Raw genomic sequence first — 25,768 nt, forward strand, 5'->3', positions numbered from 1 at the left:
AAGAATCTTTCCCAATTATGGACCTACACACACTCCTCCACATGCCTTCCATACTCCCCAACTTGTAGCCTTATGGTGAAAACCATATTAATAATACAATTAAAATCCATGTGAGCATGAAGGCCCACTTTTATTTTCCACATCACTAGCCTATCTACCATACCAAAGTATTTATCAAGCATACTTGTGGCATTTACAATGTGTGCACCCTAAATCAAGCAAAATCATTATATTTGAAGATAGAATGCTATTATTAGGATAGCTGCCAAGCCGCCACCGCATCACCACGCCGTTATTCCATTGTCGGCGCCGCAATCTTCTTGGACAAGCTTCCACCTTATTTCCATTGAGAAACCATCAAAATATGCATGAAATTGAAAATGAAAGATATCAATTTTTCATGTCACATCTTTTTCCCCCCAGCAGATCCTCCATGCTTGTCTTGGGGGTCTGCTGGCCATGGTGCTCGAGGGTAAAATATCTTTAGCCGGTACTCATTGGCACGTCCGGGAACCTCCTGGCCACTTGCATCCTCTAGAAGATAGGTGTTATTTTTGAACTTTTGCTTTATCCTAAAGGGGCCTTCCCAGCGTCAAAGAAAACTCTTATCTAGCCATTTCTCCACACGGCCATCATACCTCTTTTTCTCCTGGATCAAATAAAACTATCCCCCCAACCCCACATTGCCTGGAAGGGCTAAAGGCTCCATCAAAATGCATAGTGAAAGCAGTTAGTGGTGTCTCCAAATCTTCATATACTTCTTTCTTTGTTCCTGTTCCTTCTTCCTCTTCCTTCCTTGTAAGCAAATCTGCAAAACAAGAGAGGCCCTAGTGGTGTTTTCTGTAATAAAAGCGAAAGAGAATTCTTGAAGCTCACAAATCCACTTTGCAAACTTCCCTCCTACAGGATTGGGTTTGCGGACCAAGAATTGTAAAGAAGGTTGAGATGTGAGGAAGAAAAAAGGGCAAGGTAACAAGTATGACCTAAACTTCTTTACTGCAAAAACAAGAGACAAACCACCTTTCTCCATTTCACCATACCTCTCCTCGGCATCAGTCAGTTGTCGGCTTGCATAATACACTGGTTGCATATGCCCTTGCTCTCCCTTTTACAAGAGTATAGCACCCACTGAATGTGATGAGACACTTGGGTTCACATAAAAGTCCTCCCCCCACCTAGGAGGCTGCACAATTGGACTTTGACTCATGCATTCCTTGAGCAAACAAAAAGATTGAATTTGATCGGGCCCCCATTGGAAAGAAACATTCTTCTTTGTTAATAGATTTATAGGATACATCTTCTCAGATAACATGTCAACAAAGCGTTGGTAATACTTTGTTTTACCCAAAATCCTCCTTACCTCCCTTACATTGGTAGGTGGTAGGAGGGCCACAATTGCCTGCACCTTCTCAGGATCCATCTCTATGCCTTCTTCTGAGATAACATGTCCCAAGAGAACCACCTTTCTTCGTGCCAAGCAGCATTTTCTAGGATTAAGACACCCTTTTGCATCATCAATACTTTGCAAGGCCAACCTCAACTTTTCCAAGTGATCCATGCGGCTTGAATAAATGCAAAAATCATCCAAAAAGACCCTTATAAACTTTCCCAAGTAAGGTGGAAATACCTGACTCATGAAGCGTTGAAAAGTTGCTGGTGCATTGGTCAAGCCAAATGGCATCACCCTATAGGCATACACTCCCCAAGGGGTGATAAATGAGGATTTCCTTTGATCTTCTTCACAAATCCGGATTTGAAAGTATCCAGAGTATCCATCACACACTGAATACAACTCATGACCTGCAACTTGATCCAAAATATCATCCTGAAAGGGTAGAGGATAATAATCCCTCTTTGTGCATGCATTCAGAGAGCGAAAGTCTACACACACACGCCATTTTCCACTCTTTTTGGGAGTGACTACAACTGGGAAAATCCACTTTGAATTCTCTACTAGAAAAATAAATCCAGCTTCAAGCAAATTAGTTACCTCCTTCTTAAGCACCTCCGCTTGCACTACTCCCAAATGCCTTAGCCGCTGTACCACTGGCTTACTTTGGGGCTTGAGATCAATCTTGTGCTCTACTAGGGTAACTTGGCGTACTTGTGAGTAGCTATTTGCAAAAAGGTTAGGAAATCCATCCAACATTTTTAAGTAATTCTCCCTTTCAGTACCTGCTATGGACTCATCAAGAAGAAGCTCATTCTGTCGGTGAAGACTAGTGAGGTCCACATCTCCTTTCTTGCACATGGTTGAAGAAGCTTCCCCTTCCAAGGCTCCATTGTCTTCAGCATCCCCTCGATCTATTCCCAGGGAAAGACCAAATGCAACTCCCTCCACCTCCCCTTCTGAGATGGAATCCTCGGAGCTACCACTTGTCTCCTCTTTATCAGATGACTCGGACTCTGAACTTTCGGAAGTTGAAGGTTCACCTCTTACCACTTTCTTGCAACGACTCTTGATGTTGTAGTGGACCCTCTTATTCTCAGCTTGTAGAATAAGATCACCTGTCTCCCACTTTTGAATTGCCTTCACTTGGCGAAGACATGGCCTACCCAATATCAATGGGTAAGCCCTAGCATCAGGCTTTGTAGGAATGACCTGGAAAGTTATAGGCACAGAAATACCACATACATCCACTCCCAAATTCCTGACAATTCCTAAGGTTTTCACCCTAGTATTATCAGCAAGTTTGATGCGATAGGGAGAGTTGGTAGAAGATAATTTTAAATCAACATCTTTCATTGTTTTTTCACTCATGATATTGATTGATGCACCTCCATCAATGTATGCATTAGAAATTGTTTGCCCCTCAATGATGACATCAATCACACAGGCACATCATCTCCTACATCAATATCCACCTTTTGAACCATAGGAGTCCCATTATCCCTCTTCTTCTTTTTCTTAGATTCCCTTGTGCTAGCCAGCTTACCCTATTCCTTTCTGAGCTTTGGAGAGAGTGCCAAAAGCTGCCCAAATGTGATTTGTGTCGTTTTCTCCCTAAGATCTGTTAAGAGGTCATAACTAAGAGATCCTTGTCCAAGAGGAAAGTCAGATTGTCCAATTTTTCTCCTAGACGTTTTCTTCTTCTTATTATTTTTCTCCTCTTCTTCAGATTTATCTTGTTCTTCTTCTTCCTGGGTTCTAGTTTTACGACCCCTTTTTGCCATTAATGGCATCAATGTTTCCTCTTCTTCTTCTGAGCATGTTTCCTCTAAAAGTGCTAAACTTTTATCCTCTCTTTTCCTCAATTTTGGACACTCAGTGCAATAGTGCCCCTTCTCTTGACATTCATAGCATGTGACACTACTTCTATCCCTAGGTCTATCCTCAACTGGAACCTAGGTGGCCTTGCATTGACTAAGTGTAACTTCAAATCAGCAAATTCTGTCATAAGTTGTGCAATGTTATGATCCAAGGATGGAGCTTGTACTTGAGATGTTGAGGCTATCTCTACTCGTGGTGGGGTCGGCACACTCGGAGAAGATTGGAATGTGGACTCAATATGAAGAGTGGCCTCCTTCTTCAAAGAAATATGAAGAGCCTCTTTAAAATTAGTGGGATCTTTGCTAAGAACTTTTCTATGCAAGCGGGGATCCAAAGCCTTGATAAATTTGCGCATTTTAAGGTGCTCCATTGCTAAAGAACTCTTTAAAGTGCTCCATTGCTAAAGAACTCTTTAAATCTCCCATAGAAGGTGAAGAAGAAGAAGCAACAACATGTAAAGCAGCTTGTTGATATTTGATGAACAAGGCTTCATACCTCACTGAAAAGGCAGAAACTGACTCTCCTTCCTTTTGGAAAATTTGATCCAATTGCACTGAAAAGGTAGAAACTGACTCTCCTTCCTTTTGGAAAATTTGATCCAATTGCAATAGTAAAGCATTTGGTGACTCCACTGTCCCAAATCTCTCCTTCATTGCTTTAGTCAACCTTTCCCAATCATTCTTGGACTCCTCTGGCAAAGCCTCATGCCAAGTTAAGGCCAGACTCTCCAAGAAATCTGGAAGTATTTCTGCCCTCTCGCACTTGCTAAGATTATGTTTGAAATAAATTCATAAATTGAAAACTCATAAATTGAATTGGATTTTTAGATGGATACCCCAAATCTATAATATGGCATTCTTGGACTCTCCTAGAGTCAAGATATGTTAGCCTTTGCATTCGAGCATCTCGTCGACTCTGCTAGAACCCGTGTAAGTAGAGTGAGGCTTGCCCGTCACTTTGAGGATCTATACTTCCCTGATCCTATAGAGCGACATCGGTATATGTGGTTCTCTGGAGACAAAGATGTATTAATATCAATACCAATCAGTGTTAGAGACTCAAGCAAAATATTTCCTTAGCCATGATCTTGATAAGGCTAGGGGTTGTTCATTATGTACAACTCTTTAATCATTCACCTAGGAATTTTAAAATTTCTTGCCGAGTTTTTAGGCTTCTTAGCCGCTTTATCCCTAGAAGTAGAATTACAGCACCTCTTTCAGTGTGATGATGAATCGTGTTTATCATGGCATGTCTCCTTCGCAGTTTTGCTTCTTTATGCGTACGCGATTGAGGAAGTGACTTTGGAGCCCTGATGCTCTATGTATATATCTCAAACTTTTGATAATAAACGATGTTTTGCAAAAAAATTCTAAATTATTTTCATGATTGTGTATATGGTTAATAAAATTATCAGAGTAAATCTTGTTTCAAGAAGTATGATGAAATAATTATCTGTTTAAAGAATAATTTATAAAAATTAAATAATCATAAATCTGTTGTCAAAGTTAAGTTGACGAAAATCTCGTTTTGTCAGAATCATGAGGTGTGCGGCCCGTGCAAGGCAACCGGATCCTCTAACCGATGAGGAAGACTTAGACCCTGTAAGATTCCTCCCTTCCACTTTTGAGGTGTGCAGGTGTAAGAACCTCCCCTTCTGATCTTATAATTATTCCCCTCTCTGAAATAAAAGAAAGATCCTGTTTTACCCTATTTTGGCCTAGAGAGAGAAAATGTCGAGAGAGAGGTACTTCAAAATTGAGATATTTTTGGATATAAAAATCCTCCTAGTGTCTAAAATGGTTTCCCCTAAAACAGATATTCAAAAAGAAATTTCCAATGTGCAATTGAAATAAATTGAAATCAGGTAAAAAGGACCTTAGCCTAACTAAGGGTCCAAATTTTTTGAAATTTTTGAATTAAGGTTCCTATGGACCAATTAGATTAATCCAAATGTAGGGAGGAGAAAGATGAAAGAATAAAAGAAAATCCCCCAAAAATGAGTAAATGCTCACATAAGATGAAGAGTTGACTAAGGACAAGGTTATTAGTTAAAAAAGGAAGAGATATTTAGAAGAAATGATGCCATTTTGACACCTCAGTGTAAGGAATTCCCCTCATGAAGGAGGTGCCTATTTTACATGTGTGGTTAAGTTTTAAACTCACAAATAATGAGACATTTTCATCTCTCCTACTTCAACTAGATCCAAAAAGTAAGCTAAACTAACCTAAAAATGGTCAAAAATTGACCAAACTGATCTGGAAAATTCTAGAATCAGTTTGCTTGGTTAGAGGCTCACTTTTTCCTATAAATAAAGCCTCCCCCTTTGTAAATGGTTAATAGTGTTTTATGCAATGTTACTCTACTCCTCTCCTCAGAGCCAAAAACAGTGAATTCATTGATAATTCATTTGTTTTTGACCATTTCCTCTTCAAAAGAATTGGTGGCCACTCTTGTTGCAAACAAGAGTAATCCCTCAGACCATCAAGCCAAAGGAAAGCTCACAAAACTCCTAGTAAGTTAGAAATTCTACTTTTTCTTATTCTATTTTATGGGTTTTTTATTTTTGCTTTCTTTAAAATGAAAATGTATGTTATGCCTTGCTGGAAAGGCTTTCCTCCTTCTCTTCATTATTGAAATCAGCCTCTCTTTATCCTAGATGTGTAATCAAATTGATGGAATTGAACTTTTCATATTGTTCTCTTAATAAAGTGGAAATTGATTAGATTAGAATGATTTAAATCAGCTTGGATAATTTCTAGTAGATTTTAGAGTGAAAATTTTGAAAAATGGTCAGCCATATGAAGGAGGCTATGGCAAAATTTTCTTAAATTTGGTGAAGTAAGTTTTATCTTTTTATTATTTAAAAAGAGTAATCCCCATCGCTTGTGTATTCTAAAAGTGTTATTTTTATTCTATGCATAGAAAAATGCATATTTAAAATATTTTTATTATGAAAGTGTTATTTTCATTAGAATTAATTTCTATGCAAAGAAAGATGCATATTGGGAATATTTTGATTATAAAAGTGTTACTTTCATCAAAATTAATTTTTATGCATAAATAGATGCATTTTTTTTAAATTATAAAAGTGTTACTTCCATTAAAACTGAATTTATGCATAAATAGATGCACAAAAGAAATTTTTTTAATTATAAAAGCGTTACTTTCAACATCAAATTTTGATTTTATGCATAGAAAGATGCATAAAGAAATTTAGTTTTATTTCAAAAGAGTTATTCTCATTAATTTTGATTTTATGCATAGAAAGATGCATAAAGAAATTTATTTTTATTTCAAAAGAGTTATTCATTAATTTTGATTTTATGCATAGAAAGATGCATAAAGAAATTTATTTTTATTTCAAAAGAGTTATTCTCATTAATTTTGATTTTATGCATAGAAAGATGCATAAAGAAATATATTTATATTTCAAAAGAGTTGCTCTCATTAATTTTGATTTTATGCATAGAAAGATGCATAAAGAAATTTGTTTTTATTTCAAAAGAGTTATCCTCTTCAATTTTGATTTTATGCATAGAAAGATGCATAAAGAAATTTATTTTTATTTCAAAATAGTTATCCACTTTAATTTTGATTTTATGCATATAGAAAGATGCATAAAGAAATTTATTTTTATTTCAAAAGAGTTATTCTCTTCAATTTTGATTTTATGCATAGAAAGATGCATAAAGAAATTTATTTTTATTTCAAAAGAGTTATTCTCATCAATTTTGATTTTATGAATAGAAAGATGCATAAAAGATTTATTTTTATTTTGAAAGTGTTATTCTCCTTAAAATTGAATTTATGCATAAATAGATCCATAAACGAATTTTTATAAAAGTGTTATTTCCCAGTGAAGTTGTTCTTATGCATAATTAGATGCGTAAAGAATCTTTATATCAAAAATAAGAATTCTCTTACCATCTATAAATAGATGTGATAAGATGTGATATGAATCAGATCGATGAGAATCAATAGAGAATGGATGTGATGAGAATAGAAGTGATTAGAATGAGAGGTAAATAGATGTGATGAGATGTGATGTGAATCAGATAAATGTGAATGAATAGATGAGATGCGATGTCATGTGAAGCAGGATGTAAATGAATGATATAGGATGTGAATGAATGTGTTAGCATGTGAATCGGGATGTGAATGAATGATATATGATGTGAATCAGGATGTGAATAAATAATAAGGGATGTGAATGGATGTGATGTGATGTGAATCAGGATGTGAATGAATAATAAGGGATGTGAATGGATGTGATGTGATGTGAATCAGATAAATGTGAATGAATAGATGAGATGTGATGTCATGTGAATCAGGATGTAAATGAATAATGAATGATATAGGATGTGAATCGGGATGTGAATGAATGATAAGGGATGTGAATGGATATGATGTGATGTGAATCAGATAAATATGAATGAATAGATGAGATGTGATGTCATGTAAATCAGGATGTAAATGAATGATATAAGATGTGAATGAATGTGTTAGCATGTGAATCGAGATGTGAATGAATGATAAGGGATGTGAATGGATGTGATATCATGTGAATCAGGATGTAAATGAATGATATAGGATGTGAATGAATGTGTTAGCATGTGAATTGGGATGTGAATGAATGATATAGGTTTTGAATGATTGTGTTAGCATGTGAATCGGGATGTGAATGAATGATATGGGATGTGAATGAATGTGATAGCATGTGAATCGGGATGCGAATGAATGATAAGGGATGTGAATGGATGTGATGTGATGTGAATCGAGATGTGATGTGAAATTGGATGTGAATGAATCGAGATGTGATGTGAAATTGGATGTGAATGAATGAGATGTGATGTGAAATGGATGTGATAAGATGCGATATAAACTAGATAGATGTTAATGTATGTGAAGTGATGAGATGTATGGGTAGATGTAAGTGGATGATATCTGATGAGGATAAATGAGAAAATAAGTGATGAGATAGAAAAAGATGTGATTAGATGAGAATGGGAATACTTATGAAATGAATGTGGATTGATGTGTGGATAATGTGGATTAATGTGTATGGATGTATGGATGATGTGGATTGATGTGTGGGTAATGTGGATTGATGTGAATGGATGTATGGATGATGTGGGTTGATGTGTGGATAATGTGGATTGACGTGAATGGATGTATGGATGATGTGGATTGATGTGTGGATATTGTGAATTGATGTGGATGGATGTATGGATGATGTGGATTGACGCGTGGATTGATGTGAATGGATGTATGGAAGATGTGTATGGATGTGGATGGATGTATGGATGATGTGGATTGATGTGGATGGCTGTATGGATGATGTGGATTGATGTGTGGGTAATGTGGATTAACGTGAATAGATGTATGGATGATGTGGGTTGATTGTGGATAATGTGGATTGACGTGAATGGATGTATGGATGATGTGGATTGATGTGGATGATGTGGATGATGTGGATGGATGTATGGATGATGTGGGTTGATGTGTGGATAATGTGGATTGACATGAAGGGATGTATGGAAGATGTGGATGGATGTGTGGATAATGTGGATGGATGTGGATGGATGTATGGATGATGTGGATGGATGTATGGATGATGTGGATTGATGTGGATGGATGTATGGATGATGTGGATTGATGTGTGGATGATGCAATTGGATGTGATTTGATGTGGGAATGATGTGATGTGATAGGGATTGATGAAGAAAAAAAATTGTGGGAAGATGAGAAAAGATGGGAACTAATGTGAAAGGATGTGGAGTGATGCGAAAAGATGGAAATAGTGTTGGAACTATATTTGTATGTGAAATCTGTTTTTAAATGAATGTTTTATGTTAAGAATGCTGGGGAACCATTTTGACCATCTTGTGAATGAGGTCGTGGTGGAGACCTATCTATTAAAGTTGCAACTGCTGAGACGAAGAGTCAACAGAGGACGTCTCGTGTAGCAAGGTCGTCGAGGTATTGACCAGCCTGGGTTTGATTTAAATGGTGAGCTTCCGGTACAGTGGATGAGGCACCAAGGAAGCAGCCTATGAGTGAAGCGCTAGGTGACCTGTGAAGGATCCTAGAGGGTGCTGACCATATGGTGCTCGGGCTCTGGATCACCAAAGATACCCACACGTACGTTTAACGGATGAGTCCATGGCTCTTTTATATGGATCTGTTGGTTGATCTTGATCTTCAACGGAGACTCCATTTTTATTAAAGTGAATACTTGCCGGTTACTATGAGCTAGGAACTATCGAAAAGGCCCCTGAGTGGACAGGGGGTGAGCGTTCTGGTTGCCAACTATGGTTCCATTAAATGGTTGTTTTAAAGACTGTTGAGTCTGTGAAAAAGTCAATTTCATATTGGGTGTGTAAGTGGTGTGACTAGTTTTAAGTTTGCATGAATATCTGGCTAGGGGGCCTGGGAACTGTTTTCCCTAGTACGCGGGACAACCTAACCAAATTCTTAATTGGATCCCATCACTACAGTGGTCGAGCAATTGGCTAACCCATGGGACTAGATGGGGTTAGGCTGGACTGATGGATCCCTAAATTGAGACTCAATTTTGTTCTGGTTCGATAGATGAAGTAAATCCTGGATAAAAATTGTTATATGGAAAAGAATCAATGGATGTGCCTCTCAATGAGGAAAAAAGTGTTGGTCTCTATGATCCAAGTACAATCTTTTGCTAGAGCTGACTATGGGACTTACGGGTTTGCTCAGATCAGTTCAGTTATTTAAGGCTTTTGACTACGTTAGAGAAAAGTTATCCTGGAGGAATTGCCCGTGCTTTCCGGGCAAGGGAAGTTTTTTCGGGTTCGGTTTTGGAAGAACCGATGGAATAGTCTCTTGTCTGGATATCCGTGGGTGAGGTCCCGAGTGTGGGACCCTGCCTCATGCAAGAAGTGCTACTTCCGCTGCTAGCACCCTTGAATTTGTTGCGCGGTGGGGATAGGGACCTCACAAATCCGGATGTTCGTAAGGCCTTGCACAGATCCCAACCTAGTCCCTTCAAGGGTGAAGGGGAGCAGTTAGGTGAAGTAGTGGAAAAGTGGATTGAGGCAATGGAAGAATACTTTGATGTAACTGGCTAACGAGAGAAGCAAGATGGCTCTCACCAGATTAAAGATTGTGGAAACGGCCACGGTCCCATGGAGGAACCATTGCGAGACAAACCGTCTCGAGCAAAATACCCAGACCTGGACAGATCTTAAAGCTTACCTCAGGAAGAGGTTTTGTCCTCCGGGCTTCCTTGAAACCAAAATGAATGAGTTCTTAGAACTAAAGCAAGATATCCGGACAATTGAAGAGTACCATCAGGCCTTTGCCCTTCTCCTCAAATATTCCCCACAATTGGATGAAGAGCAGCTGATGGCCAAATTCATTCAAGGAATGAACGAGCCATTGGACACCTTAGTGAAGAATGCCAAACCTGTCTCAATGGCCGAAGCTGTAAGAATGGCAAAGGACTTTACCAAAGCCTTTGTTGTTGGGAAGTACTTCAAACTTTCTACCCCCAAAGAGGCAGCAAGGCCCAAATCAGAATCAGGAGATAAATTGAAGAAATAAAGAAAATCCCCCCAAAAATGAGTAAATACTCACATAAGATGAAGAGTGGGGATTCCCCCTCATGAAGGAGGTGCCTCTTTCACATGTGTGGTGGAGTTTTAAACTCTCAAATAATGAGATATTTCATCTCTCCTCTCTCCTAATTCAAGTATAGTTCCAAAAAGTAAGCTAAACTGACCCAAAAATGGTCAAAAATTGACCAAACTGATGTGGAAAATTCTAGAATCAGTTTGCTTGGTTAGAGGCTCACTTTTTGCTTTACATAGAAGCCTCCCCCTTTGTAGAAACTTAATAGTGCTTTATGCACTGTTACTCTACTCCTTCCCAAAGCCAAGAACATTGAATTCATTGATAATTCACTTGTTTTTTACTATTTCCTCTACAAAGAATTGGTGGCCACTCTTGATCCAAGCAAGAGTAAAACCCTCAATCCCTCAAGCCAAAGGATAGCTCACAAAACTCCATGTAAGTTAGAAATTCTACTTTTTTTTCTAATTCTATTCTATGGTTTGATGATTTTTTGCTTCTTTTAAATTGAAATTGGATGTTATGCCTTGATGGAAAGGCTTGCCCCTTCTCTTCATTGAACTCAGCCCTTCTTTATCCAAGATGTGTACTCAATTAATGTTATGCCTTGACAGAAAGGCTTCCCCCTTCTCTTCATTGAACTCAGCCCTTCTTTATCCAAGATGTGTAATCAATTAAATAGAGTTAAACTTTTCGTATTGTTTTCTCTTAAAAGAATGAGAATTAATTAGATTAGAGTGCTAAATTCATATTGGGGTAAATTCTAAGTAGATTTAGAATGTAAAAATTATAAAATGGTCAGCCATACAAAGCAGGTTATGGCCAAATTTTCTTAAATTTTGTAGAAATAAGTTTTATCTTTATGTTATTCAAAAAGAGTAATCCCCTCTATTTGTGTATTCTAAAAGTGTTATTTTCATTCTATGCATAGAAAGATGCATATTGGAAATATTTTTATTATAAAAGCGTTATTTTCATTAGAATTAATTTCTATGCATAGAAAGATGCATATTGGATATTTTTTTTAATTATAAAAGTGTTACTTTCATCAATATTGATTTTTATGCATAAAGTGATGCATAAAAGAATTTTTTTAATCATAAAAGTGTTACTTTCATCAAAATTCATTTTTATGCATAAAGTGATGCATAAAAGATTTTTTTTATCATAAAAGTGTTACTTCCATCGATATTGATTTTTATGCATAAAGTGATGCAAAAAATATTTTTTTTAACAAAAAAGTGTTACTTTCATCAATATTGATTTTTATGCATAAAGTGATGCATAAAATAAATTTTTTAATCATAAAAGTGTTACTTTCATCAATATTGATTTTTATGCATAAAGTGATGCATAAAAGAATTTTTTTTATCATAAAAGTGATACTTTCATCAATATTGATTTTTATGCATAAAGTGATTGCAAATTTTTTTATCATAAAAGTGTCACTTTCATCAATATTGATTTTTATGCATAAAAAGTGTTACTTTCATCAATATTGATTTTTATGCATAAAGTGATGCATAAAAGAATTTTTTTTATTATAAAAGTGTTACTTTCATCAAAATTGATTTCATGCATAAATTGATGCATAAATGATTTTTATATCAAAATTAGGATTCTCTTTAATTCTTTGTTTAATTTCCATGAATAATTGATAAATGAATAAGTAAATACAATGTGAGAGAAAATTCTATCGTTTCATATTCACTTGGACGGTAATGAGAAAATTCACTCGGACGGTAATGAGAAAATTCAGAAAAGCTATCGAAGTCAGAAATTTAGATGAATTGAGTGTTGAAATTTGAGCATAATGATGAGCTATGGTGGATCAAACACTAGAATCAACATGATTAACAAAGTGATTAGCAAATAATTAAGATGTAATTGAGTAATTAGCAAATATATTAATGTAGGCATGGATACTCAAAAACCAGCAAATTCTCATTAGGGCTATGCCTCAATTTATAGAGTTTACATCAAGCATCAAATCCCATTGATTTCTCCATGATTCACTCCCAGAATATGTCCACCTCTTGCCTGATTCTCTCCACCTCTTCTCTTTTCCCTGAATATCTCCCAGAATAACTCCACACTCCTAAATTCTCTCATGCTACCCTTTATTCTCTCATGCTACCCTTTATTCTCTCCCAGTAGATTCTTCTCACCTTTTCACAGGTTCTTTCACAATTACATCTTCTCTTTTACAGCCTCTAACCAAGGGCTTGTTCCTGCACACACCCTATTCACTTGTATTTTCAACATTGATTAATTTATTCCTCATAGGAATTCATGATTAGTTTAGAAATCAATTAAGTGAATATTCAATGAATGAAATTCAGTAAAATAGTGATAGAAATATCACCCCCTTTTGAGAAAGGTAGTTCAGGAAGAACCTTACCAGACTCGAACCCAGAATTAGACTTTGACCAAGACCACAAACTCTGTCAGTTTCAAGGGAAGACGATGTGACCAGTTCAGGACTAGAAATCTTGTTTTCTTAAAGGACTCTCTTACACCAGAATGCTGGAGAGAGCATTTGGTATATGTGTTTTTCTAAGAGAAGTTCGTATGCAACAGCTGACAGGGAGTGTTCAAAGGAGGACGGCCCACATGGCAAAAACCTGCCCAGGTCTTGACTAGCCTCGGTATGGTGAAAAATGGTGTGCTTCCGGTACGATGGGTGAGGGCCGACGAAGTGGTCCCTGAGTGAAGTTCTAGGACACCTAAGGAGGATCTTGGAGGGTTCTGACCAGGTGATGCACGGGCTCGTGGTGCTTAGGACACCCATGCGTATGTCGTGGAAGATATATATGTATGATAATGAATTTTTTTTTTATTGTAAACTGTTACTAGATCTCGTTGACCAATTGGTCTCCACCACGAAGAGTCCAAAGTGATAACTGTTTTTGAGAAACAAGGAAGTGGATGGAAATTTTGAGTTATGATATCTGTAAGTTGTTTGCTCAATGGATTCCTTCAAGTTAAGTCTGTTATAGTTTTCTTTTTATCTGGTTTAATCAGATGAAGGATAGTTTAGTCTCTTGAACCGTTAGAAAATTTGTTAGGAAATTCAAAAAGGTGGAATCGTCCCCGTTTTTCGGGCATGGGAAATTTTCCCGGTTTCAGTTTTCGGAATGACCACTAGTTTAGTCTTGTGCCCGGACATTCGAGGGCGAGGCCCCGAGTGGGAAACCCTATTTTGTGCAAGAGGGAGCTGCTTCCACTGCCAACAATCGGGAATCCGCCGGTTGGCGGAGGGGGCAGTGGGATCTCACAAAGTCACATGGTCAGACTTTCACTTGGTCCATAGAATCACCGCTTTTTTCCTCCTTTAACGAGGCACAGCCGGTGATCCCCTCCCACAGAGCAAGGTCTTCTTAGGACTTAATCTAACTAACATAACTAATTGAATCTTAATTTTTTTGCAGGAATCCTCCAGCCGGTTAGCCAATCACCCGACTGTATTGGTGGGATTCCTTTATAAAGATTTGATTGTGTTTTGCCCGGGTACAAAGGAAAAGAGTTCCTAGGCCCCTTAGTCGACAGTTCATGCAAAAATTAAGGTAGGCATACCACGTACACACCCAATATAAAATTTCCATTTATAATAGATTCGGTTGGCTTTAAAACAATCCTTCAATAGAAATCATAATATTATTGATCATCATCCTCCAAAATTGCCAATTATAATAGATTTGGCTGGCTTTAAAATAATAGATTCGGCTGGCTTTAAAATAATCCTTCAATAGAAATCATAATATTGCTGATCATCATCCTCCAAAATTTCGAGTCCTTTGTATTATAAAATGTGTCCCCCCTTGGACTCTCCGTTGAAGACCAGCTGGCCAACCAACGAAATCGAGTATCAAAATTTGATTCACAAAAATTTTTCCTTTTAGTCCATCAGAATCTTCCTCGATGCACGCATGGGTGTCCTAGCAACCGTGAGCCTGTGCATCACCTAGCCAGAACCCTCTAGGATCTCCTTAGGTGTCCTAGCACTTCACTCAGGGACCGCTTTGTCGGTCCTCGCCCATCGTACCAAAAGCGGACCATTTTTACCGTACCGAGGCTGGTGAAGACCGCGGCGGCGGCGGCAGGCTTTACCGCGAGCGATGTCCCCCTCGACGAATCCCTGCCAGCTGTTACAACGGACCTCCTCTTAGTAAAACACATGCCAAATGCTTCCTCAAGCATTCTGGCGTAAAACAGTCCTTTAATTGAAAAACACAGGCTCTAATGCAAGTAAAATTCCCAATTTGAGTTGGTTCCACAAAACCCCTTTTTTCATAATTCCGAGTTTCATAATGAGGATCCTTGACCTCTCATCAGGGTAATCTACCCATCATTTGACTGATTGTCCAACTAGATTCTTAGTGAGTTTGGTCAAAGGAAAACTATTTTAGTTCAAGGGTAGTCTATTCTTTGTATTTAGGAACTGGAATTGGTCACAAAGTTTTTGCTTGATTCAAATCGAGAGATGGACAAGTAGGTTTACTGTCCATCCCTAACCAAATTCATTCAGTTTAGTTCTAATAAGGATTCCCTTCAGATAAACATCTAGTTTTAGGTAAATACCAATTTAGTGATTTTAACCAATTAAAATATCTAAAGATATTCTTTCTGCCACTTAATTTCTTGACTTTAATTCCCTAGGTAGAATTATGGTGGGAAATCATCTTTTGACACTAAAAATCATCTTTTGACACTAAAAATTAATTCAAATCCTTATTTTCTTAAATATTATAAAAATTCTTCTTTTGACTAAATACCAATATCTATTTTTTTGAATAAGCTTGAAATCCCTCTTTTTCTCATTTAATGAGTGCAATCCAAATATCATGGGAATTCTTCTTTTACCAGAAATTGAATCTCTCTAAAATTCCTCTTTAAATTGAATGAAAATATTCAATATTCCAATTATACCAAGAATTCTCTTTCTCCATTTAAATGATTGAATTCCAAATATGTTGGGAATTCCTCTTTTATCATTTAAATTTTTCTTATGTATTAAAAAAAATAACTAAAATTTCTCTTAAAATTGAATAAAAATGTCCATTAATCCAAATATGACAAAAATTAACTTTTTCCATTTAAATGATTGAATTCCAATTATGATGGAAATTCCCCTTTTATCATTTAAGTTTTTCATGCATAAAAATAAATGTAACTAAATTTTCTCTTAAAAAATAAATAAAAAATTCCATGATACTAGAAACTCCACTTTTCTCATTTAAATGATTGAATTCCAAATATGGTGGGAATTTCTCTTTTATCATTTAAATTTATTTATACATAAAAATAAATTTAACTAAAATTCTTCTTTAATTTTAAATAAAATATCCATTATTTTAGTATTCCAAAATTTTCTCTTTCTCCATTGGAATACATGGATTTCCATTGTCATTGGAGTTTCTCTTTCATCATAAAAATAAAATTACTAGAAATTCCTCTTTTTCTCTAATTAACTATCATTAAAAATCAAATTTTCCATGGTTATTATGAGAATTACTCAATTAACCTAGGATGACTAATCCTAGAATATGGTAGGAAGTCCTCTTTTTATATTATGCATGAAAATGATTTATGTGTTAATTTTCTAAAAATTTTACCATAGCTCCGCTACTATTATTGATAATTTTAAATAAATTTAAAAAGCATAAGGTTTAGTAATAAAATATGATAGAATAACTATCATTTGGATCAATATCCAATTTATGGATTTAATCCCTAAGTTTATCATAAATTAAGTAACATAAAATCATTAAAAAGCCACTTCTTTGGCCTCTAATTTGACTAGCATATAGTTTACTTTTAGAATTAAGAATTGCTCCAAGAGAAGCATCATTTGAATAAAGAATTGGTCATAGTAATGACCATTATTTTGGGGAGAGAGAGATATGCTTAAAAAATATTTTAATTTAAGCATAAATGTAAAATTTATGTGATTAATCATTATAATTCATTAGAGAGCTTCATTTGCATTAAAGAACCAATTGTTTACTTCTCAAGCTTGAGAGGGGTTGAGAAGTGAAAAACATATAGAAGATTAAGAAAAATCATAAAGCCACACCTTATCTTTTTTTTGCTTGATTCTTTAGTCTTAGGAGAGGGCCTCAACCAATCAATTGGTTAGTATGTTGAGGAAGGACCCAAAGAAGGTTGAAGAGAGAGAGAGAGAAGCTCCAATCTCTGTAAATTATAGAGGATAATAGAAAATGTGCTTATTTTAGAGTAATACTGGCATGGTCTAGTTCACAGATGAGAATACAAAAGAATGAGGGTCTATTTATAGGTGAGGGAGGCCACTAACTAAGTCCAACTAAGTTTTGGAATTTTCAAGCTTCAGTTTGGCTGAATTTGGATAAGATTTGGACCAATTTAGCTCCATTTTTTATTTGGTTTGATCCATGAGAGAGGAGAGATAAAAATATCTTAATATTTTTGAGTTTAAAACTCCTTCACATGTGTGAAATAGGGGCTTCCTTGAAGGCTCCCCCTTTCCTTACCAAGGTGTCAAAATGGTATGATTACTCCAAAATATCTCATTTTTTAGTAATATTTCATAATTTTTAACTAATAAATCTTGTACTCAGTCAACTCTTCATCTTATATGGGCATTTACTCATTTTTGAGTATTTTTTTAATTCATTTGATTTATCTCATCCCAACACTTGGATTAGTCTTATTGGTCCATAAGAACCTTAATTGGACCATAATCTAAAATTTTCAAAAATCTTGACCCGTAGTAGGCTAAGGTCTCTTAAATCATTTTTAATTAATTCCAATTGCACCTTGGAAAATTTCTTTTGATTTTTTGTTTCAAGAAAACATATTTTTGATATTTGTAGAATTTATATATCCAAAAATATCTCAATATTGAATTAGCACTCTCTAGAAATTTTCATCTCACTAGGCAAATTTTCATCTCACTAGACAAAAACAAGGAAAAATAATATTTTCTTGTATTCAAAAGCAAGGAATGATTACAGGGGATTGAAGTAAAGGCTTATTCATTCTTTAGGCTGAGGAGGAATCTTACATCCTCTCCCACTTAAAAAACGCGAGATGTCCTCGTCTCGCAAAGTGGGGGTAATCTTTCGCCAACTCTTCTTCTTTCTCCCAGGTGGCGTCTTCTAGAGAGAACTTCCACTTTATTAAAAATTCTCTGAGGACTGTGCTCCTGAGAATCTTCTCCCGAACGTCAAGGATTTCCTCAGGTTGGAGTACCATTTGGCCTTGAGTCGGAGAGATCAATTGTTCATTATCAAGCACGTGACTCGGGCTAGGTACATATTTCTTAAGCAAACTGACATGGAATACATCATGTACCTTGAGATGGGGAGGCAGAAGAAGTTTATAGGCTAGATCGCCCACTTTCTTTATAACAGCATATGGCCCACAGTATCTGGGAGAGAGCTTCTTGTACTTCCTTTAAGGATAAGGAACTTTTTGGTCGTACTCGAATGAACACCATATCTATTTCTTCAAACTCTCTCTCTCTGATCTCTTTTTATCTGCATTATGCTTTTGCCTATCTTGGACTGCCTTTATATCTTTATGGATTGATTGCATTTGCTGGTCCATGTCATCAAGCATTTGTCTACCTTTATATCTTTACGGATTGATTGCATTTGCTAGTCCATGTCATCAAGTATTTGTCTGGACATTTCAACTCACATCAATGGGTCGTCAGACCAAGTCAACGGTGTAAGGCAATCTTGTCCATACAAAGCTTTGAAAGGACTCATCCCAATGCTCCGATGATAAGAAGCATTGTAAGCAAATTCGACCAAATGCAAATGGCTTAACCACTTCTTGGGTTTCCTGCCGCCACAGCATGACTGAAGGATATCTTCTATTACACCTGATTCACTCTTTCGGTCTGGCCATCTGTTTCGGGGTGATAGGATGTGCTGAGATCCAAGAAAGTTCTTATTGCTTCAAAGAATGCAGTCCAGAATTTTGATGTGAATTTGGGATCTCTGTCACTTACTATTCTCCTAGGTAAGCCATGCAATCTGAAGATGTCTTTAAGGAAAACTCTGGCAACATCCACTACAATGTATGTTTCTTTCACTGGAATTAGATGGGCAACTTTGGTTAGTCTGTCAACTACCACAAAAATGGAGTTGTAACCTGATTGCACTGAAGGTAATCCAGTGACAAAGTCCATACTCATACATTCCCACTTCATCTGTGGAATGTCTAGACGTTGCAGTTTCCCTGGCATCTTGACTCTCTCTGCCTTGACTCTCTGACACATTAAGCATTTTTGCACATGATCAAGTACATCCTTTTTTAGTCCTGGTCAAAAGAAGCTTTTCTTCACAGACATATAGGTTTTTATAAACCCTAGATGTCCAGCTATCAGGCTATCATGGGCTTCTCTCAGAATACTTCCCTTTATTCCCTCAACATTAGGGATACATAGCCGATTATTATAATACATGCATCCTTCATCCAATTTGTACCCAAGAACTCGACTCATTTCTTGAGGAGTCTTTCTTTCCTGTATCAGAAGGGTAGCAATAGGGGCAAAGAATTTATCCTGCATGATTTTCTCCTTTGCTTCAGTGATCAATGGATTTGACACCACTGTAATTGCAAGCAAGGAGGCTTTTCTGCTGAGCGCATCTGCAACCACATTTTCTTTCCCCGACTGATACTTAATTTCAAAATCAAATTCCTCCAGGGTCTGGATCCATCTCCTTTGACGCATGTTGAGATCCCTTTTGGGTAAATATCCACTTCATACTTTGATGATCCGCCATCAAGGTGAACCTTTGTCCCAACCTTTCCCTTCAGAAAGCTTTTAATCCTGTACTTCCATGCCTAGAAATTCTTCCTATCCAACTTTTCACCCACAATTTGTACTGGGTTGTCCGACATATTTGCATGCAAATGCACCTTTTGCACACATCCAAATCTATAAACAAGCCTTTCTCAGCTCAACCACACTCTGATAGGTGTACCCGATACTCCAAAGCACTCAACAAACTTCACTTTTGATGTAGAAAATTAAACTGATTGCATCCAAAATGAACTGGCATACGCAGTCCAAGGTACCCTATTTTGGTGTGCTTTCCAAGGCTTCAAATTGCAATGTAGTGGTTCAATCAAGTGTGAATAATTTGCATTGACACCTAAACAAGATCAATGTTGCATATCAACACCAACCAAGATGCGTACATACCAAATTTGTCAAATCCCCTTCTCTGTTTTGAGAAAAATCAATAAAACCAAAAAAGACTAGTAGTAAAATTGCTCTAATTCCTTTGATTCTTGTCTAAATTGAGAGACCAGGAATTCATTAGCTTAGCATTGATGTCTACTAACTCCATGTAAAAGGAATTAGACCAATTGTTTAAGATGAGAGAGTAATTAGCCGATTAACTCACCCTCTGTTTCACTAATCACAGTAGACAGCCTGTTTAATCAGCTCATTTCCAGCTCCATATTGCATAATTGCTTCAACCAATCATATAGAAACCTCCTCAAGTATGTGTATCACACAATTTCTAAGCAAGTTTTGGGTTTAATGAATCACACAAGTAGTATTTGGCCTCCACTTTTCAAAATGGTGAGAAAACTGCTCTGTTCCTTCCCTACAGGCTGTGCCGCCTGCTCCTGAGGAGAATTGTTGAGTTCATAAAGGTATTTGAAGATAGATATGGGTGCCCAACACTCCTAGGCATGTACTCAATCCATCAATTGAGTGATTTTTGCAAAAACCTAGCTTTAATTGCATCCACAATGAGCATCATTTCTCTGTTTTTGTGAAGGCTTCAAACTAGTGATTTTCCTCTCACATAAATGCATCAACTTGGCTCCAAATTCAATATAGGGCTTGCACATGAGTTGCCATTATCCTTGTCACATACATGTTCGTTTTCCAGATTGCATCTATTTTCACAATACATCACTGCTTTCAAGCTCCAATTGAAAGCTTGCAAAAAACCAGAATTTTCTTTTGCTTTGGGCAACCCTGATTTGCCTTGTTTGTGCTTGAATCACCTGCAATTCGCTCAAGGGTGTTTAGTAGTCCTTACCCGGTAGGCCAAGCTCTCAGATTTGATAGAAATCGGTGTGCTCCAAGCTTCACAGCATCAATGGCAAGCTTCATAGCTTTCTTCATAGCTTCTTCTCCCTCTTCTCTCAGTCACTCATAAACCCTAATAGAGAGCACCACGCTCTGATACCATGATGAAAAACAGGTAGAGGGAGAGGAGACACACACACACAGGAGCAAACCCTAATGTATATTGCAAACTCTAACCATAGAGGGAAGCCATCTCCCTTCTCACACAATGCATAAAGCCCTCATCCATAATCTACAACACACACTGTGTTGTGTCCACACACAGCTAACCCTAGCTAATGTCCACACACTATCACTAGCTCGACGCGGTCATTTATGTCTCACACATGTTCCTACCTAACATGCCAGCACATGGTGCAGCTGGCACAAGCTTACATCAAGCTTGAATCTCAACACTCCCCTTCACCTTTCAAGGGTCCTGGCTGAGTTCTGTGAAGAGCCTTGCGAACGTCGGGGTCAAGCTCTTTCTCTTCAGAGAGAGGGTCTGACTGACGGCCACGGTTTCCTCGCCTCATGATTTTGCCAAAAATGATATATTATTAAATTTTTATTTTGTTATTATCCACAAGATCTTAAGACTTAAGAGGTTCAAAAAATAATTTCTTAAACAAGATAAATGATCTTATTGAAGATCTATGACATATGTCCGGTAACACATTTTGCTCGATCAGTTCATCCATAAACAATCACTTATACAACACGGAATTTTTCCACAAAACATTTCTTTATTTATAGAAAAGTTACAATATGTACATAGAGCAGCTCGGCCCCAAAAGTCAAAATCTCCTCGGGAGATGCATAAGACGACGGTACTGGTGGGGGCTATAGACATGCGTGGATACAATTGTTCCCTTACTGCCAAGGGAGCTATTATCTTCTCCTTAGGAATAAAGCAACAAAGGAGTCTGTAGATTTGGCATGAAAGTCTGAAATTTTGAGGCGTTGACTGATATAAAATAACACCATGTATCACTTTCAGCTTCATCAGAATCATGGTTAATGAGAGATTCTGCCTCAGCATCGCACGCTGGTCGCAAGAGGCATGGACATATTGCCTTGCAAATCGTCGTCTCTCCGATGGGTCGTCTGGGAAATACAGATCCTCAAAATGGCCTCCGGCTCGGCTTGTTCGAGTTGTAGCGGAAGAGATGAGATGCTTGAAGGCGAACACAGTCATGTCTTGTGTGACTGGGTAAGGTCGGGAACACCACATAAGTGTGGAACTTCCATCTATAAAATCAATTTATTTGATTAAAAATCTTCATTAGTGAAGCTTAAGGAATGAAAATACAATATGTAAATGCTTTTTTTGAGTTTTTATTACAATTTTTTGATAAGAATTCATTTCTCCTTGTTTCAACAAAGCTCTGATACCAGCTGTGAGATCCCCCTCCGGGGCGCCGGCGGTGGAAGCAGTGTCGTCGGCCTCATGTGTGGGGTGGGGATCCACACTCGGGGCCTCGCCCGTGGATGTCGAGACGAGAGACTACTAGCCCGGGCGGTTCCTCCGAAAAACGAAGTCGGAAAACTCCCCTTACCCGGAAGGCACGAGTAATTCCGCCATGAGAAAATCTTCTAATAATGGGGAGTTACTCTAACGAGTCAAAGTCTTAACTAGTTAAACTGATCTGACCAAACGTGAAGTCACATGGTGAGATCAAGAAGAGACTTACACTTGGTCCATGGAATTCCTCCTTTAACGAGGCACAGCCACTAATCCCCTCCTACAGAACAAGGTCTTCTCAGGACTTAATCTAACTAACGTAGCTAATCGCATCTTAATTATTTAGCAGGAATCCTCCAATCCAGCCTAACCCCAATCGGCCCATGGGTTAGCCAACCAACTGACCACTGTATTGGTGGGATTCCTTCATAAAGATTTGAATGTGTTTTGCCTAGGTACCGAGGAAAAGAGTTCCGAGGCCCCCTAGCCGGTGGTTCATGCAAAAATTAAGGTAGGCATACCACGTACACACCCAATATGAAATTGCCATCTATAACAGATTTGGCTGGCTTTAAAAAAATCCTTCAATAGAAATCATAATATTATCGATCATTATCCTCCAAAATTCTGAGTCCTTTTTATTATAAAATGTGTCCCCTGGACTCTCCGTTGAAGACCAGCTGGCCAACCAACGAGATCCAGTATCAAAATTTGATTCATAAAACTCTTTCCTTTTAGTCCATCCGAATCTCCCTCGATGCACGCATGGGTGTCCTAGCAACCGCGAGCTTGTACATAACCTGGTCAAAACCCTCTAGGATCCTCCTTAGGTGTCCTAGCACTTCACTCAGGGACCGCTTCGTCGGTCCTCACCCATTGTACTGGAAGTGCACCATTTTAACTATACCGAGGCTGGTCAAGACCTCAGCAGGCTTTGCCGCGAGCGACCTCCCTCGACGACTCCTTGCCACCAATTGTTGCAACAGACCTCCTCTTAGTAAAACTCATGCCAAATGCTTCCTCCAACATTTTGGCATAAAATAGTCCTTTAATGAAAAACACAGTTTTCAATGCAAGTAAAATTCCCAGTTTGAGATTGGTTCCACAAAACCCCTTTTTCCATAATTCCCAGTTTCATAATGAGGATCCTTAATCTTTCATCAGGGTAATTTACCCATCATTTAATTGATTGTCCAACTAGATTCTTGGTGAGTTCGGTTAAAGAAAAACTAGTTTAGTTCAACGGTAGTCTATTCTTTGTATTTAGGAACTCGAATTGGTCAGGAAGTATTTGCTTGATTCAGATCGAGAGATGGACAAGTAGGTTTACTGTCCGTCCTCCCTCTCATAGAGTCTAACCAAATTCATTCGGTTTAGTTCTAACAAGGAATCCCTGTAGATAAACATCTAGTTTTGGGTAAATACCAATTTAGTGATTTTAACTAATTAAAATATCTAAAGATATTTTTTCTGCCACTTAATTTCTCGACTTTAATTCCCTAGGTAGAATTATGGTGGAAATTCACCTTTTGACACTAGAAATTAATTCAAATCCTTCTTTTCTTAAATATCATAAAATTTCTTCTTTTAACTAAATACCAATATCTTTTTTTTTGAATAAGCTTGAAATCCCTCTTTTTCTTATCTAATGAGTGCAATCCAATTATCATGGGAATTCTTCTTTTACCATAAATTAAATCTATCTAAAATTACTCTTTAAATTGAATAAAAAAATATTATTCAATATTCCAATTATACCAAGAATTCTCTTTTTCCATTTAAATGATTAAATTCCAAATATGTTGGGAATTCCTCTTTTATCATTTAAATTTTTCCTATGCATAAAAATAAATTTAACTAAAATTTCTCTTAAAATTAAATAAAAATTTCCATTAATCCAAATATGAGAAAATTTCCACTTTTTCTATTTAAATGATTGAATTCCAACTATGATGGGAATTGCCCTTTTATCATTTAAATTTTTCATGCATAAAAATAAATTTAACTAAATTTTCTCTTAAAAATTAAATAAAACTATCCATTAATTCCATTATACTAGAAATTCCACGTTTCTCATTTAAATGGTTGAATTCCAAATATGGTGGGAATTTTCCTTTTATCATTTAAATTGATTTATGTATAAAAATAAATTTAACTAAAATTCTTCTTTAATTTTAAATAAAATATCCATTATTTTAGTATTCCAAATTTTCCTCTTTTTCCATTAGAATACATGGATTTCCATTGTCATGGAAATTTTGCTTTAATAAAATTACCAGAAATTCCTCTTTTTTCTTAATTAACTATTTATGCGTAAAAAATCAAATTTTCCATGGTTATGATGAGAATTATTCAGTTTACCTAGGATGACTAATCCTAGAATATGGTAGGAAGTCCTCTTTTCATAATATGCCTGAAAATGATTTATGTGTTAATTTTTTAAAAACGCCATAGCTCCGCTACTATTACTGATAATTTTCAATAAATTTGAAAAGCATAAGGTTTAGTAATACAATATGATAGAATAACTATCATTTGGATCAATATCCAATTTATGGATTTAATCCCTAAGTTTATCATAAATTAAGTAACATAAAAGAATTAAAAAGCCACTTCTTTGACCTCTAATTTGACTAGCATAGAGTTTACTTTTAGAATTAAGAATTGCTCCATGAGAAGCATCATTTTAATATAGAATTGGTCATAGGAATGACCATTCTTTGGGGGAGAGAGAGATATGCTTAAAAAACATTTTAATTTAAGCATAAATGTAAACTTTATGTGATTAATCATTAAAATTCATTAGAGAGCTTCATTTGCATTGAAGAACCATTCCATTGAATACTTCTCAAGCTTAAGAGGGGTTGAGAAGTGAAAAACATTTAAAATATTAAGAAAAATCATAAAGCCACACCTTACCTTTTGTTTTGCTTTATTCTTTAGTCTTAGGAGAGGGCCCCAACCAATCAATTGGTTAGTATGTTCAGGAAGGCTCCAAAGAAGGTTGAAGAGCGAGAGAAGCTCCAATCTCTCCAAATCGTAGAGGATTTTGAGGATAATAGAAAATATACTTATCTATAGTAATATTGGCATGGTCTAGTTCACAGATGAGAATACAAAATAATGAGGGTCTATTTATAGGTGAGGAAGGCCACTAACTGAGTCCAACTAAGTTTTGGAATTTTCCAGCTTCAGTTTGGCTGAATTTGGACAAGATCTGGACCAGTTTGGCTCCCTTTTTGATTTGGTTGGATCCAAGAGAGAGAAAAGATAAAAATATCTTAATATTTTTTACTTTAAAACTCCTTCATGTGTGAAATAGGTGCCTCCTTGAAGGCTCCC

Source organism: Cibotium barometz, chromosome 7, assembly GCF_041138505.1.
Source record: "Cibotium barometz isolate CiBa-2024 chromosome 7, ASM4113850v1, whole genome shotgun sequence".
Lineage (NCBI taxonomy): Eukaryota > Viridiplantae > Streptophyta > Polypodiopsida > Cyatheales > Cibotiaceae > Cibotium > Cibotium barometz.